Below are 15,719 nucleotides of genomic sequence, written 5' to 3'. Positions count from 1 at the left end.
AGGATTTTACTTAGTATTTTTATGGGACTCCTGACTATGAGAATGAATGGGTTTCTGACCCTCACTCTTTGGACTCTTTTTCTCCATGACTTGTTGTGTCAAAATTCAATACAATATTTTTGATTCTTATTATTATATTTTAATTTGTCAAATCGGGTTGTTAACTCTTAGAAGCTGGTTCTATTCTGACAAAAGTCTAAAAGAAGTGGACATCATATTGGGGAGGAACTAGGAGGTAATGAAGAATGGTAAATTATAATCAGTCTATAAAATATAAAAAATAACCAATTTTTAACAAAGAAAAAAGAAATACAAAAATGAATAAAAGCAAATAAAGGCTTGTGCCAGTATGCCCTGTTTTGGTTTTACTTTTTTAATAATGGTAAACAAAATTGGATATGAAGTTGATGAATTAAGAGATAGAAAATGTTATTATTCTGGAATGCGGGCATGTAGCAAAGTTACCCAGTTATAACAATGATTGACATCAGTTCCACTGAGGAAACTCTCAGTACTCCAATAAGAAAAAAAATACACAGCCAGGGTGTGGTGGTGTACATCTTTAATCCCAGCATTCCTGAGGCAGAGGAAGGCAGATCTTTATGAGTTCGAGGCCAGCCTAGTCTATAAGACCTAGTTCCAGCACAGGTTTCAAAGCTACAGAGAAACCCTATCTCAAAAAATAAAAATATAAAAGAAAGCAAAATGCATATTTTAATCATATCAGTCCATTTTTAAAAGTGTATGTCTCAAATTTTGTCAAACTATGGATTTTCTACCATTGGTTATCTATCAATTTTATATTAAACACAATGGAAAACAAATCTTGCAATACTCCCCTCCCTCTAGATCCTTGTTGCTGGACCCAAATGTCTTCCTCAGGAGAGGGGGTAAGAAGGCACTATGTCCATGTCTTAGATACTGGGAGTCAGGCACAAAGAATACTGCAGACTTATTTATTTAACAATGGGGATAAACTTATAAACCCTCCCGGAACACTGGCTTTCTGATTCATTGAGAGTTGACATCGCTTGGTTGTACCTCACTGACTGGGCACTATTATGACCTCTGACAGTGCCTGTTGCTAGGCACTCAGGAAATATCATGTGGTCATCCCACATCAACTAGGACCTCTGACAGCATCAGGCAGACTACAGGTTTGCTCCCTTTGGTTTGGTTGGCCTTAACTTCCTACACATCCTCACACTAGATACTGTGTATTACAAAGTATGTGCATATAAGCATATATATTTATATTTATATGTATAATATGTAGTAGTTCAGTGAGGTAAAGAAAAGCAATGGAAAATATCAGTAAAATTCAGGATTCTTTTTGGTTCTCTCTAGAGATTGTGTATTGTGAAATTCAGGACAAATTTTTTAAAGAAATCTGGACATGTGGAGTTTTCTATGGAAAAAAACGGAGAAAATGGATATAATTTCTCTTTTCATGTAACTCTACAAGTTCTCACTCCTATTAGGAAAGGTACTAACTATTAATAAAAGTCGTCACAGAAATTATAAAGTATTTTTAGTCTAATATATCATATTTGATCTCTCCACAAAAGTGTCAACTTCTTTGCAGAGCATCAGTACACATACTCTATCATACAATAATAAAGACTAGAGTAGATGCATTTCAAGCTTTATAGTATTCTTACAATATTTTATATTACCTGCTATGACCTCATTAACATAATGGAACACCAACATCTTATATAAGATTTTATATGTTACAATCTCTCCAAAGACCTACTTTCTTTGCTTAAGATCAGAGAAAGATAGATATTATAGGGTCACCATAGCGGAGTATTGATCTGAGGTGAATGGTGGTTGTATTTAGAATACTGAAATAGGGCAGAGCACCATCTGTTAATATAGTAAGCGCAACTTATCTTTATTTCTTTTTTTTTTTGGGTATAGAGTTTATTTAGTGGGTTAAGGAAGGAGAGAGAGAGAGAGAGGCGGAAGCTGCCTCTCCAGAAGAAGGACGAAAAGAGAGAGAGAGAGAAAGAGAGAGAGAGAGAGAGAGAGAGAGAGAGAGAGAGAGAGGAGAGAGAGAGAAAACACGTGTGGTTGAAGAGGAAGCTCCTTATCTTTATTTCTTAGATTGCAGCTTCGTGTACTAAACTTGACCACTGCGTAGTAACAAATTAACTTTGAGTCAAGATGCTATTATTCTGATAACTATCTGAAAAGGAAGAAAAAACAAAAACAAAACACCCCATCTAATATTTCTACTTTTCAAACTTCTCTAGGTAGATTTTATCATTATTTTTCTTGTTGCAATATAATGAGATTAAACTAGTTTTAGAAATATTTGTGTCTTTAAAGGTGTATTGTATCTATCACATTCTCTATATATTGCTTTAAAAACTCAACATTAGCAAAAAATTACTTTCATAATTTAGCTACTAAATATGCTACCACATCACTAGCTTTTGCAATATACAATTCACATGACATTTACTTTAAAGAAAAAGTTCAGAGAGACCAGATTTTATCCCAATTTTGCTATTTTGTTGTGATTCAATTTTGTATTAGCACTAAATATCACCATGTGTTTATGTATATACCATTTGAAATTATAATTTCTGTAAACTTGAGCTCAACTCTTATAAAGACCACCTTACTATGTATTTCAACAAAAATAGTAGCCATCTGTCCATTTTTATTGTACAGTCGTTCCTTATCTGAAATATGATTTTCTGGGTGAGTTTGTTTTATAGTGAGACATTGTTGAACTCGTGGTGATGTTTTAAAAGTAATGTTAAACAAGAAAACTATGTTTATTTTTATCTTAAAATAAGCCCAGGATTGAGCAGGCAAAAGGGAACTACACAATGGTGACTGTGTACATGTATTGATTTCTTTTATGTATCATGCACACACTCAATAATCATGTTGTGCAATTCTCCATTGATGAGTCCATAACTTCCTTTTACATGGAGGGAATGAGAATTCTAGAGTTTTTGACAGTTGCTCCAGATCAAAATGTGGTGTTTCAGTGTGACTATCTAGAAAGACTTCTGCTATTCACATGATGAAAATCTGAATTTCACTTTCTCTTACAGATTTTTCTTTAGTATTTGATCTGTTGGTTGTGAATAGAATGTTTTATGTTGTATTCTGTTTCATTTGTAGGGTAAAGAATCAAGAGCCAGGATGACAGAACATACGTTAATGAATAATAATGTTACAGATTGAACTTTCTGCCTTTCACCAACCTGGCTGTCATCAGAACTGAGAACTCTTTGCTATCTATCAATTCCTGGGAGATAACTTCAGAGTTGAACACCAATTAAGACCCAGGAAGTTTTCATTGTCCCTATTAATTGGTTCCTCTGAAACTTGTTTAGAAGTGTGACAGATCATTTATTAAGTTTTGCAATTATTTGTCTCTGAGCACCCAATAAGTCTTAATTATGCTCAAGGCATCTTGTTAGAAAGATCTGTAGGAATTGTTTGTCTTTGGAGACCCAGTCCTGTACAGGTAATAAGAGTTTAATGGTTTCTCTGTAGCACTAAGTACTGTACCCGAGGCTCCAAATTCATGAAAAGTTTTATGTTGTTATGAGAATGCTTGCCTAAAAAGTACACTACATGTGATCTGTGATATTGAGAGGGAACCAAATAAAAATAGGGCTATAGAATACGTTATGATCATAAACTTATCTAAGACCTGACCTTTCTGATGTTTTAGAGTAACGTGACATGTGCTCAAAAAGGCAGGATGGAAAGGGCGTGAGGACAAAAGACGAAAATATGTTGGGGAAAGAATGGAAGGAGAGGGAGGGAGGAGAGGAGGAAGGAAAGAAAAGAAAGCTCAAATAGATGTCAAACTGGAAAGGGAATATTAAATCTCTTATGATTAACTTATAGTTTTTCTAAAGGACTTAATATTTAAAGATAAAAGCTATATTGTGATAATTATGAAACTCCTGCTATGGCAGTGAGGTGCTTATTGGACATGAGATCCCTTATTTCCTGATGAAGCCAATTATTGGAGAAAACAACTTTGTTCTCTCAGGGGAACACTTGCTGGAATTGTTCTAGTCTTTCTTCATCTTTATTCACATGGTTGTTTGTGAATTTATCTAGATGTTTTCTCTGAGAAACATTTGATAGCAAATTAAGGGATATAAGTTTTAGAAATGTATTTAGATATTTATATGCATAAACATTTTACTTCTTGTGCTTGGAAAATCATTGTGTATATACACATTTACCATAGCACACATTTAAATTATCTCAGTGGAGATCCATAAAAGATTATTCTCATACACTTCTTGAGCCCCAGGTCAAATTAGGGAACTACCAAGATCCTATCAGATATGCAGTTTGCAAATACTTTCTTTCATTCTGTCATTTATCCCTTTTAGTTTAGCATTGGTCCATTTTTAGTTTTGTTTTCCATTTTACCTAAAAATATTCTTACCTGTGTCATCCCCTGAGTGTTTCTCTAAATCTAGCAGTTCCTTAGTTTAATTCTTAGAGTTATGTCTTTAAGCCACAGAGTGTTGAATGTTGGATAAGGTGAGAGACATTGATTAATTTCATTTATCTCCGTGTAAATACTCTGTTTTTCCCATCATATTAATTTGAAAAATTCTCCTCATTTCTACAATGTATGGTCATGGCACATTTGTTCAATAGCAGATTGTATATATTTTTTGAAGGTGTATATATTTTGTTTGCTTATGGATCTATTTTAATGCTAGTGTTTTACTCTTTTTGTCACTATTACTTGAATATTTAGTTTGGGCTAAGACTACTTTGACTCTGATATCTTTTGTGATTTCATATAAGTCCTAGGTGTTTTTCTGTTATCGTGAGGTGTGACCGTGATATTTTTGTCATGGTGTTCATCACAGCAATAGAAATCCTAACATACACTGTCGCATAACCTTTCTCTCTCCCTCTCCCCACTCTCTCTTAAAGGAAGTTTAATTACTTGGACTGGCAGTGCTCATTACAAGAAGTATAGACTAACAAAACCACAATACCAGACAAGAGGAACTTCCCTTTGAAGGCTTAGCCAGGCTGGTCCTGGTGACTCTCAAAAACAATATTATCCGTGTAGACCTTGGTTGCCTCTCAAGGGTTGATGGCGGACCTTTATTTCTGAAGACACCATCTATTTAGGACATAGAACTTGGGTCTGGAGCTGGATTTGACCTGAAAGCCTCTTTCCTGTTTACTATGAGCAAAGGAAGGAAGCAATTAAAGAGTCCAAACCAGATAAAATACACATGAACCTACGGACAAAGCCTATGGACAGCAATTACTAAGTATAAAGGTGCAAACAGTGGCACTCGCAGGCTGGTGGTAGCCAATGACTGTCTAGTTGGCTCTAAGACTCACTCCATAGAAGAAAAATCATGCACGGTACTAGAAACCTAGCCATGTATCCTGGGCTGGTAAAAGCATGGATCTTAGACTGGGATGGATTCTATCGATTCTATTCTACCAGCAGTTTGCTAGAAGACCATAATTACTACATTCTGAATCTTATCCTTATATCTATAGGTAAGCATAGTGATCACTGCTGTAGAAGAAGCTTCACTTTACAGCAAGGGAAGACCATCCCAGAAATCCAGAACTAAACAAAACATCTCCACCCGTCACAGTTCGTGCTCAGGGAACATCTTAGAAGAGGGTGTGGAAATACTGTAAAAGCAAGACTACCAGGAATCCTGCTGCAGAACAGTTTCTCCTAGAACTGTTTGCACAAACAGGACCGGTACAGTGGCAGTGTCAACAAATATGTTAATGTGGAAGGCGAAAGTTCTGTGTGGTGTGGCCCCTTGGTAAAGAACGATGGAATTAATGCCGGCTAGGAGGAGAATTATACTTTCCCAGAGATGAGACCAGTTATCGATTGTTCAATGCAGAGTGTATGCTTGTTCAAACACACACACACACACACACACTCACTCACTCACCATGTGTCAAATATAATAACAACAACAAAGAGGCTATCCATGCTTTGATGATACCTATGGGAGACCTGCTTCTTCTGGAACTGAGACAGTGAATGGGAATGGTGGAGAGCAGAGAGGTGAAGGAGAAAATGGGAGGGGAGGAGAGAGGAGAAACTGCAGTCCCACAGTCAGGATGTAAAATAAAATAATACGTTTAATTTAAACAAGTCTATCAGCTTTAGAGGGATGGCAACATGAAGGGACTTAAAAGAGGGTAATTGTGAGGAACTGGAGAGTAAAAAAGGATGAGGAAATGATATAATGCCATTTCAATTTAAAATATTAAAAAATTAAAATATGTTCATAATAAATGTATTGATAAGGTAAGCGCAATAGATATTCAAAATGAACTGATAAATCATTACAGCTCAGACCTCCAGCTTCCCTAACAGCAAATATTTTTAACATTATCTATGATTCCTTCTACCAAATTTTTTGCAAGGATACACCAGAATATATTTTTAAGATACACATCAATAAGATGAGGAGCACTGAATACAGAGTTTATCAGTTTGCTTCCTTGATTATCTGAATGTTAATTAATTATAACAATTCAATAAATATTTATGATATGCTTCCTTGCTAAGAATGAGTTTAGGGCAGGGAAGAAAATCAGTGCACTTGCTTCTTTGAACCTGTGGTTCTGGGGACACATGGGACAAGTTTCCATTCCAAACCCGTGCAGATTTTACAATGTAATAAATGGCACAAAATTTGAGATTCTTGACTTTAGAGATTTTGATGTGTACAGATTCTCTTAGAGTATTCAGTGCAACAGAGCTCATGTATTGGAAGATGCAGCTCCCTGTCCATCACGTGGCTGGAGATGCTGACCACAGACATTGCTTATCCAGCACCACAAGATGGCGTGAATTCTCCAGAATTGCCTATTGAGCTGAAACTCAGAAAGGTTTAGTGATTTATAATAAAAATGCCATATAAGACAGTTTTTTATAAACTTTTTAAATTATTATTTGGGAATTTCACATCATGAGCCCAGAGCACTCTCACTTCCCAGTCCTCACAGGTCTCATTTTTCCACCCTTGTGATTTCCCCCACCATCACTACCCCCAAAAAATAGAAGAAGAAAAAGTAAACAAAAAGAAAAAAAAGCAAGTTCCAATTTTGTTGCCCATATAGTCACTGAAGACGCATGTCCAAGCTCCCAGTGTCTAGTCCCTTAAAGAAAACTGGGTTTGCCCCACCTGTATTACCCAACCTCTTTCCCTTCCACAGAAGCCACTTCAACATCCTTATGAAAAACGTTAAAAGTTCTCTTTGATGGCTTTCAGTTTAAGCTGTTACTTTTTGGGGGTGTAGGGGTGGGAGTAGGGTGGGGATATGAGTTGTCACAAAAGCCTTCTATGTGTCTTTCTCTCAACTTTGAGACTATGCTCATCAATTCCTGGACAAAGTAGCTTCTTTGTCCTTTACAGCCAGTGGGAGCACAGAGAATAGACAAACTCATGGTTTCTGGCAACAACGTGGTCCTTGAAAACCCCCATGATCTTTGCATTAGCACATGCCACAGACCTCAGCTTGGTCTCCAGGGACAGCACAGGCCATGGACATAAACATGGTCCTCTGATGCTGCTCAGGCCAGGTAAACCATCCTAGCTTTTGTTCAGCAATATAGAGCAAGGGCAACAACACAGTCTCAGGTGACAGTGTAGGCTACGCAAATCAATATGGACCTTAGTGGCATTACAGTCCATGGACATCAATATGACTTCAGGCAAAAGCACAGGCCAATGACAACTGCATGGCTTTAGGTAGTAACACGGGCCACAGAAATCAACAGAGAACCAGACTGCATGAGGACATGGCCTATATATGGCCCTGGAGCAGCAGCAGCAGGAACCCAGATATCAGCATGGCCTCAGGTGGAATTGCAGGCCACTCACATTGATATGAACCCCAGTGGCAGCATGATATACGGTCATACTTTTGTTTTGTTTATAATATTGCCAAGGCTAAATTTTAATTTCAACTCCATGGGTACTGTATTATTTTTTTGCCTCTTACTAAAAATGCCAAATCCCGCTGAAACCCATAGAAGAAAAAGATGAGTACCTTTCTTCAAACGTCTACTTCATGGATGCTCCTTCTCAAGCTCAACTTATAAGTCCCTTCTTTTTAAAAGGCATTTGATTTGTTTGAGAATATAATTATAACATTTCCCTTTTTCTTTAGTCCCTCCAAACCCTCTCATATACCCCTCCTCCTTTTTCAAAATTCAAAGCCCCAATTTAAACTGCTTTTGCAGGCATGCATGCAATATCTATCTATCTATCTTTCTTCCTTCCTTCCTTCCTTCCTTCCTTCCTTCCTTTCTTTCTTTCTTTCTTTCTTTCTTTCTTTCTTTCTTTCTTTCTTTCTTTCTTTCTATCCATCTATTTATATCTATCTCTATCTACTTAGGATTGCTGCCGCACTGATGAAAAGCCAAGATCAAGAAACTTAGGAAAAATCGGGTTTATTCAGCTTACACTTCCGCAGGACTGTTCATAACTTTAAAGAAGTCAGGACAGAAAGTCAAACAGGGCAGGAACCTGGTGGCAGGAGCTGATGCAGAAGCCAGGGAATGGTGCTGCTTACTTATTTGTTCTCAGAGATTCTTTATCCTGCTTTCTTCTAGAAACCACAACCAGCATTCTAGGGATAGTGCCTCTTACCATTGGCTACACCATCTCTCATCAATCGCTAATTAAGAAAATGCCTTACCGCTGGATCTTGAGGCATTTTTAGACTAGAGGTTCCTTCTATTCAGATGACTCTAGCTTGTGTCTTGTTGACATACAACTAACCAGGAGGGACACACACACGCGCGCACACCCCCCCCCACACACACCCCTAAATATAACCTGTTCCTTCCACAGAATGCTACTTGTATGTGTTTTCAGGACTGAGTATTTGACTTTGGACAACCAATTGGTGTGCTCTTCTTTGGGGAAGGCGAATTCTCCAGCACCCAGCTTTTCTCAGTTTCTTACAATACTCTATCTGAGGTTGGGGCTTCATGGGCTTTTCCACGTCCAGATTGGTCTGCTCATTGATATCTCTCTTATTTAACTTACATTTGATTGTTAATGTTGGTGAGACTTTATGATTTTTTCTTCTCATGTCAGTAAGAGACATATTTCCAAGAAAATAATGGGGTCCTCTGGCTCTCACTATTTTCCTGCCTCTTCCTCTTCAACATTCCCAGACCCTTAGTTGTGTATATATAGTATAGATGTTTTTACTGTCTGTTGTACAATATAAATCAATATCAATTATGATAAAATGTTTATTATAGACTAAAATCATTTCTGATATCTTCAGTTTTTAGGATATCCTACATACACTGTTTTTATGGTTTCTTTATAAATGAATTTATCCTTTGATACTTTTATACACATATATAAATATTATATTCTGGTTATCCTCGCCTTCCATTTTTTTTGTCTCTGTCCTCACCACACCAATCCTTTCTTTCCAAGAGGTTTCCATTCTACAATAATTTCTTTTGTTTGGATTTTGCTTTTTACTCACTGAGTTTAGTTATAGCTTCTCACATGAACATGGAGAAAATCTTTCAGTTGGAAAATTGGGAACTCGCTAATGGCAATATTATTGACGATTATGTCTCTTGCTAGTTCCTATTCATTTCAAATTCATCATTTAACTCACAAAAAGTTTTTCCCTTTAGAATAATTGGCTCTGGATTGATCTATCTCTCACTGGTGACCTTGTTCTAGAACATAACTGAACACTATAATTGGTCACTTGGCACCAGAACAGCACATGGAGATATTTTCTTTAGCAATAGTTCCCAGTGGGCTACTCAGGCTTATGTGACTCCAGTGCCACTCTCACTGGAAAGAGAGTTTCTGTGACAAACCTGTTTTATTCTGAGGTACTGGAGGAAACTCTGGGTTTCAGTGAAATACAGATGAACAGACAGTTTATTTCCATGAGAGTAAGTATTACTCTAAATTAACTAAAGGAAATAGGTCATAAATTATGATATAGAAACAGAATAAAATCATATTTAATATAAACAATCCAATTTCCACTTCATAAAATCAAAAGATTTTCTTTCTGTGATTGTACTTAATGTAAAACTGAAGAGTCTTCAGATATCTCCTGCTTATGCTTTATTTTTCTTTAATTTCTTATATAGTTTAATGCATACATGGTGTATGTTTTTATTTTAATAGAGATTTTCTGTATCTGTGGCCTATATTCCCACCTGTAACTTGTAGAGATTATTTTTATACTTAGAGCAGTTTGGTTAGAAACTTAAGAGTTAATATTCTCATGACTGTGTATGTGTGTAAATGTTAGGATTATGCTGTGTATTTATGGTAAAAACATAACTGAAGAACTTTCTAGCAAGCCCAAAGTCGAATGGCATAGTTAGTGGATAAAATAAGCTTTGAGAGGAGAGATGTAAGTAACTGTTTGAGACATTTACTTAAGAAATTCTGATAAAAGGAACTATTTGGTAAATGGGGAGGGATAATTTAGAAGGAGAAACTTTCACATTTCATCTTGAATCCAACATATATGCAGCTAGCTTTACCCTAATCAAGGCCTGACAATTAAATGCATTCAAGAATACATTTTTATGTGTTTTTCTGTCTACTTATCTACCTCCATACATTTCTATATCCATATTCATGAATGGTAATGTCGATGTTATACATGACTTTTCACTAATGCTTTTTTTTACAAGAAGTTTGAGGAGGAAAGTTTTCAAATTTAGTATGTGTTGCCTGAATGGTCCATTATCTCTTTTGGGCACTACTAATTGTATATTTAATTATTTTTAATTACTTTATTTTATTTTTTCTTGAAAATTGGTGCTTCTCTCTTGCAATACATTCTGACCAATGTTTCCTCTCCCTCGGCTCTTGCTATCCACCACCTCTCCTCTCCCCCATACCCACCCCCTCTCTGTTTTCCTTCAGAAAAGAACAGGCCTCCAAGAATTAGCTCTTTAATCCTCACTCTTGCCACTCATTTTAGCTCACATATGTTTGATTACCTTCCACTTATTTGCTTTAAATTGGATTGTGAGAGACTAGACATTGATATGATATTTCATACATCCTTTTTGGGGTGAGTCTTCTTCTTCATACTCTGATTTCCCCTATATTCTCATATTCTCTTTGCTTAAACCTTTCTTTCCCCAGGATTCCATCTCATTTCTTTTGCTGTGCTTATACTTACTAACACTCCTCCCTTAAAAAGCCCACAAGTCGTCTTTCTAGTTGACTGTCTTCCACTTTTGCTTTAAGTTAAACACTCAAATGATTTGAAGCTGGGTTTCACACATGAGAAAGAACATATAACATTGGTTTTGTAGCCTTAAGTTTTTTCCTTTTCCCAATATTTTACCTTATAGCATCATATTTCTTTACCATTTTATGGTATTCTATTTGTATGATACATCTTCTTGCGAATGCATCTTTAATGAGCAGCTAAGATGATTGCATTTTCTGGTTATAATGAATTGAGTGTTTGAGATAGGCTCTCACTCTTTGGATAGTGTGGCCTAGAACTCAGTAGGTAGCTTAGGTTATCCTCAGACTTATTGTGGTCTTAAGTTTCCAAGAGCTTGGAATATATTCACGTGTCACCAAACACTATTGAATTTTCAGTTATAGCCCAAGATGCAGTAAGAATAATATACTAGAAAACAAAATAGTTTGAAGGCCTGAAGAAAAATTGACTTATTCATTCCATGCCAGTGTTCCCATATAGACCATAGGATTCCCAAACAACCTATCCATACTGGAAGGGCAATGCACTATTAAGATCATTTGCTAATTTTAATCTGATTGTTTATTTACTTCATTGTTAAAACTGAGTATGTTTTGGATCCCTACTTTGTGTATTTGCTCCTTGTTTTCTTCCATTCTGAAGTTTGTCTCTTCTTCCTGCTGGTTGCTCTCTTTCCTGTCTGGAAGCTTCTTTGTTATGTGCAGTTCCAGTTGTCTATTTTCTTTTGTTTGCTGTGATTGTGGAATTACAACACAGAAACCACTGCCCTTTCTAAACCCTTGAAGGACTTCCCTGGATTTTCTTAAGTTATTTTTTGGCTTTAGGGTTTTACATTTAAGTAGCTTTTATTAAGAATTTATCCGTGCACAGGGTGAGTGATTGGAGTCAAAATTTAATACTCTCCACGTGACTTCTTTCAACACCACGAATTAAAGCAGTCATTCTTCCAGTGGTTCGTTTCGGCAAGTGTGCTGTAGATTAGCTGATTATACAGTTATGGATTTTTCTTTTGAAGTTATAATCTCTGATTTTTCAATGGTGGACAATATTCAATACCAATAACATTATAGAAAAAAAGCAAAAATCAGCACAAGTCATAATTTCACTCTAGTTAGTGTCCTATATAAAATATATTATATAAAAGATTTATATAAATTGTTTTATAAAATGTTTTAGTTGACTTAGAATTTAAAAAATGCCAGTATGCATGTGAAGCAGCATCCTAAAGAGATGTTTGCATGCTTACCCTTACTGTGATACTATTCACTATTGCAAATACATGGCATGAATCAAAGTGTTTGCTTATGAGTGAAGAAGTAAAATACATATCCAGTGGACTTTTATTCAGTCATAAAAAGTAGTGTCCTTTCATTTTCAGAGGTCAGAACACGAGAATATGAAGTAAGTAAAACAAGCTGGAACAGAAGACAGACAGTGCATGTACACAGTCAGAGCAAGGAAATATGGCCGAAAGCTGGAAAGAAGGAGCCTACGATGATTAGTGAGCAGTAATTTATGCTAATAAAAGTGAAAATGTAACATTAAAAAGAAAAGACTAAACCATGGGTTCAAAATGAATTTAGTTAGTTTGATGATAGAGAAAATCTTGATATCCCATTAAAGAGAAAAACAGTTCTTATTAATAAATCTTACTTTAATTACTCTTTAGTTTACTTTTTTCTTAATTTTTTTAATTGAAAAATAGATTCTTCTCTCTTACAATACATCCCAACTGCAGTTTCCTTTCCCTTCAGTCCTCCTAGCTCCCTTCCACCTCCCTTTTGTTTCCTCTTTAGAAAAGATCTGGTCTCCAAAAGACAACAGGCAAACAGGACAGAACAAGAAACAACAGGACAAGGCAAAAGCCCTCATACCGAGGGTGGCCAACACAATAAGAGGAGAAGAATCTTAAGATCAGGTGAACAAGTCAGAGATACACCTACTCCCAATGTTAGGGGTTCCACAAAACCACCAAGCTAGCAGCCATAATAAATATGTAGAGGACCTGGTTCAGATCCTGACAGGCACAATGCTTGCTGCTTCAGCCTCTGTGAGTCCATGTGAACTCTGCTTATCTGGTCCAGTGGGCCATGTTCTCCTCATGTTGTATCCCTTCTGAGTCCTACAGTTTTTCCTCTCCCTTTTCTGTGGGTTCCCCATTTCTGAGGCAAGGGACCTCTTGGAGACTTCTGATTAGTCTCTCTCTCTCTCTCTCTCTCTCTCTCTCTCTCTCTCTCTCTCTCTCTCTCTCTCTCTGCATAATTCCAGGATGTAGGTCTCAGCATCAGCTCCCATCTGCTACTGGAGAAAGTCTCTGTGATGATGACTGGACAAGACACTGATCTATGAGTGTAGAATATCATTAGGAATTTTTAATATCATTATTATTATTTTTATTGAGTGTAAGCTTCCGCACTTTTCTGTGGACACCCGAACCTAGAAACAGGCGCACGCTTTCCTGACTCGAGCCCACGAGAATGGACGCATGTCCTAGGGGTTTGAACAGACGACACACACACAAAGAGACCGGCTCATCTGCCAAAGAGCAAGTGGCAAATGGCAGCTTTATTAAGCATAAGTCGGATATATATACTGTGGGGCAAAAGGACACCAGCCCCCCATCAGGATCAAGGAAAGAGAAAAGTCAGGGGGCCGCACCCAAGGTCGGAGAGCAGCTGAACCGAGAAAAGAGGAAGCCAGGTGGGTGTGCTCAGGCTTAGAGAAAAGCTGACCCAGGAACCTTGCCTGTGGGCGAGAACCTTGCTTGCAGGTGGAATTACCATGACAGAAGAGTTCTCTCTGAGCTACACCTTTGGGCCGTAGGTGAAATTAACATAACAGGAGAGGGCAGTTCTATGCTACACCCTCAAGCTGCTGCAGTGGAACCAGGAAGCAGAACAGCCCTGCATAGCACCTCGGGAAAAATGGGGAACCTGTGCACCTACAATTGAGCTCTACATTTTTCTCTGTTCCCCTTCCTACCTCTCCCCTCCACTTCAACCCTCTCCCAAGGTCTCCATGCTCCCTATTTACTCAGGAGATCTTGTCTTTTTCTACTTCCCATGTAGATTAGATCTATGTATGTCTCTCTTAGGATTCTCATTGTTGTCTACGTTCTCTGGGATTGTGATTTGTGGGCTGGTTTTCTTTGCCTTTTTTTTTTGACCAGTCATGTTTGGTACAACCCTAGGTCTCTGGGCTATCCAGGTTCTAGTCTCCGGTCATCCAAGCAGTGTTGGTCATGGACTCCCACTTGTGGAATGGCCCTCCAGTTAGAGCAGACATTGGTGGCCTTCTCCACGTGTGGTTCTCACCTGACAGCTGTCACCTTGTACTATGGTTCAGTTCTCTTCATTTACTCCCAACCAAGCATGAGTTACGCCCTGGAAAGGGATAGTGGTGTCAGTGTTCTATATGGTGGTGATCCTGATGCTGAACCCCTTGATCTACAGAAACAAAGATGTCAAGGATGCCTTGAGGAAAATGTTAGATACAGCCAAGTTTTCATGAAGGAAAAAAAACTGTCTAAGCAATTATAAAATGTTTATAGTCATGCATTTTTTTCTTAGCTGGTATGATCAGAAATAAGTATACTCTGGATGTGAAAGTAATCCCTTACTGTGCAAAACAAGAAGTCTGTGTTATTTATATGTTGAATTATATTCCTTGAAACAGTAAGCTACTATTAAAATGAAAATAATTTCCTTCTGCACATATAAGCTTATCTTTTTCTCATTTTATTTTAAGTTATTTTAATAATTATACAAATGTATAGAATAAATTGTGTTCATGTTCAGCATTTTAATGTCACAAGTATATTTGTTTCTTCTTATTATTTTTATTCATTTATTAATCTCTGTGTATGTTGTGTGTATGTGTGCGTGTGGTGGTATGTGTCCATGCCAGCAGAACAAAAGTGCCATGGTGTGCAACTGAATGTCAGTGATCAACCTCTGCTTCCACTTTTTGTTTTTAAATAGGCTTTGTATGCTGTTCACTGCTGTGTATGTCAGACAGCAAGTGTACAAGAATCCTCTTATTTCCTATCTCTGCCTCCAAACTCCTCACAGGAACTCCAGGATGTGCCACATGTGCTTCGATTTATGTGAAATTTGAGAATTCAAATTCATATCCTTATGTACTCACTGAACTTTCTCCAAATCCTCATTTATAATTTAATGATAACATAAAATATTGGGTTTCATTATTATTTCTCAATCAGAATTTGTTTTTGTTGATTTTGCTTTTCTTTTCTCCTTAACCCTCTGCCACCTCTTTTGTTTGTCCCTGAAAACTCCTGTCCATCTTCATCCTTAGTTCTTATTCTGCCTCAGTTCCTCTCCCACATCTTCTTCTCCCCTTCAGATTGCAAAGTTTATTCTCATACTTGTTCGTGTGTGCATGTGTGTGCAGTTGTGCACATAGTGCATTAAAATCAGGACTTCATAGATGGGAGAACATGG

The 15,719-nt window shown here is 37.1% G+C and overlaps 1 long non-coding RNA gene across 1 annotated transcript; it reads left to right on the top strand.

The window, feature by feature from the left end:
- The first annotated feature begins 1,114 nt into the window (after positions 1 to 1,114).
- LOC148122518 (uncharacterized) lies at positions 1,115 to 12,866 on the top strand. Its single transcript, XR_015737351.1, has 3 exons — positions 1,115 to 1,157; positions 3,145 to 3,493; positions 12,635 to 12,866. It is a non-coding gene; the product is annotated as an uncharacterized LOC148122518 (long non-coding RNA).
- Positions 12,867 to 15,719: the final 2,853 nt, after the last annotated feature.

Source organism: Myodes glareolus, chromosome 3 (genome assembly GCF_982192425.1).
Source record: "Myodes glareolus chromosome 3, mMyoGla1.1, whole genome shotgun sequence".
Classification (NCBI taxonomy): Eukaryota; Metazoa; Chordata; class Mammalia; order Rodentia; family Cricetidae; genus Myodes; species Myodes glareolus.
This window is presented reverse-complemented; position numbering and strand designations above follow the sequence as displayed.